The 2,181-nt window shown below is 43.1% G+C and overlaps 1 non-coding gene across 1 annotated transcript; it reads left to right on the top strand.

Annotated features, from left to right (window-relative positions):
- The first annotated feature begins 1,790 nt into the window (after positions 1-1,790).
- On the top strand, positions 1,791-1,910 carry LOC142147685 (small nucleolar RNA SNORA47). The gene has a single exon (XR_012690796.1). It is a non-coding gene; the product is annotated as a small nucleolar RNA SNORA47 (small nucleolar RNA).
- Positions 1,911-2,181: the final 271 nt, after the last annotated feature.

The following is a 2,181-nucleotide window of genomic DNA, read 5'->3' as shown; positions in this document are numbered from 1 at the left end:
GACTGTGCAATGCTCCTGCCACATTCCAACATTTCATGAATGATGTTTTTAAAGATCTAATTGACCAATTTGTTGTCATTTATCTCGATGACAAAATAAGTTTCTCAAATTCCCAAGAGGAGCATCAACAACAAGTTCGAACCGTACTGGAATGTCTTCGCAGACACTGTTTGTACATTAAGTTGGAGAAGTGTGAATTCCACCAAACACAGATTCAGTTCTTGGGCTATATCATCTCACCTCAAGGTTTGAGAATGGACCCTAGCAAGGTCCAGGCTATAGTAGATTGGCCAGCTCCAAGAAATGTAAAAGAGGTACAAAGGTTCGTAGGGTTTGCCAACTTCTACAGACGTTTCATTAAAGACTTTTCCAAGATTGTCAGGTGTATGAGATATAATGATTCTTAATTACCTGTGCCTAGACTATATAATACATAAATGGGTGACTTAATCACTATCTCTGATGAAGTTGTAACACACAACGAAACGCGTAAGATAAGTTACCCAAGCTTCCAGGGTGATTGTTACTCATTTGCAGAATCAGCTTACAGAGCTCACACCAATACGGGAGTTGATAGCAGAATTGCAAAGGTTCATTTAAGATCTTGGAGCGGCGGTTGATGATACCAGAAAGTACCGCAAGAGACCTTTTACCTTACCACACATCATATTATAGGACGGAGTGGAACAAATTCTCGGCACATACACATATAGGAACCAGGAATCTGGTGTCCAGTGCGGAAGGAGGATCCCGACTGTAACACACTGGCGGCTCGCCAGTAACGGAGTCAGCAGTGCAGATCGAGCATGTTAATCTGAACCTAATATCGGGTAAGCTCATGCTTTCTACTACGGATGACTTTTTTGCACAGATACCGATGGTTTATACATGATTATGCTGACTCATATCATATCTACCGTTCAAAATCTTTGACATCGTTTGGATAAATTCGGGACTCTGTATACCCTCTATTGGTGATCAGAAGTACGTGATACCGAGACACCACGGACTCCTTGTGATATGAGTACATCTTTACCAAGTTTGAATTGGATATGATCTTATGAGGTCTCAATTGCATTTATATTGTGAGCTTATCTATATAAGTTTGACTATATTTATACTGTTTGGGGAAGTGTTGCATAGGTGCACCTAATGTATGCATGGCCGGATTAAGGGGGGGGCACAGGGGGCACGTGCCCCGGGCCCCCCTCTCTCCAAGGGCCCCCCGCATCATCTCACCTGCCATGTCATCTCTATGCGCACACGGAGCGATTCACACACAGAGTGTGTGCATGCATCAGAGGACCCCCGCAGCCGCATCTATCAGTAACGTCAGATGCGGCTGCGGGGGTCCCCTGATGCATGCACACACTTCGTGTGTGAATCGCTCCATGTGCGCATAGAGATCGTTACGATCTCTAACTGTGTGCTAGTAGTACAGCAGCACCTGCTGGAGGAGCTGCTGTACTGTCTAAAATGGCCGAAATGGAGCTGCTGCGCATGCTCAGCAGCAGCAGCTCCTCCAAGACATCAAGTGAGCAGGTGAGTCGTTTCACTGGGCTCATATTCATACTGTAAGTCACAAAATATATAATATATAAATAAATATAGCATGTGTAGAAGGTCAGTGGATGTCCCTCAGTAGTGGAAGTAATGGAGTTTTACAAAAGTTCATTATATATATCTTAAAATTGGTTTTGCTTGTAGAATTATGTAGGTTATTTTGGAACACTGATGGCAACACAACAGTAGTAGTATGTATGGAGTGGTTTGAAAATAGCTGAATGGGTTGGAGGCCTGAGAAGGTGGAGCAGTCTCCTATACTGCTTCTTACTGGTAATTTCCTCCTATAGTAACACTGCTTGTGCTTGTTGCCTTCCTACTTATGTTGGGAAATGATCTGACATTTTGCATTAACATAATCACCAAATTTGTTTTATGCCTGTCCCGGGCATTCTGTAATAAATATATTGTTTTAAGTTTATGTCACCTAGGGGCATATTTAAGAAAGCTCGATATTGCTCTTACGGGGAAATTAAGGTGCCTCCGTGTCCTCCGCAAATTTATGAAAGGTGTATCGCAGCAGATATCGTGGATATCTGCTGCTTTGCACTCCTTCATTTTTGGGAGCAGTCACCATTTAACAGTATGGTGACTGCTCCCGGCTGCAATCTAACAAGT

The sequence above is a fragment of the Mixophyes fleayi genome, chromosome 3 (assembly GCF_038048845.1).
Source record: "Mixophyes fleayi isolate aMixFle1 chromosome 3, aMixFle1.hap1, whole genome shotgun sequence".
In the NCBI taxonomy this organism is placed as follows: domain Eukaryota; kingdom Metazoa; phylum Chordata; class Amphibia; order Anura; family Limnodynastidae; genus Mixophyes; species Mixophyes fleayi.
Note: the sequence above shows the minus strand (reverse complement) of the source record. Positions and strands in the feature narration are given on the sequence as shown.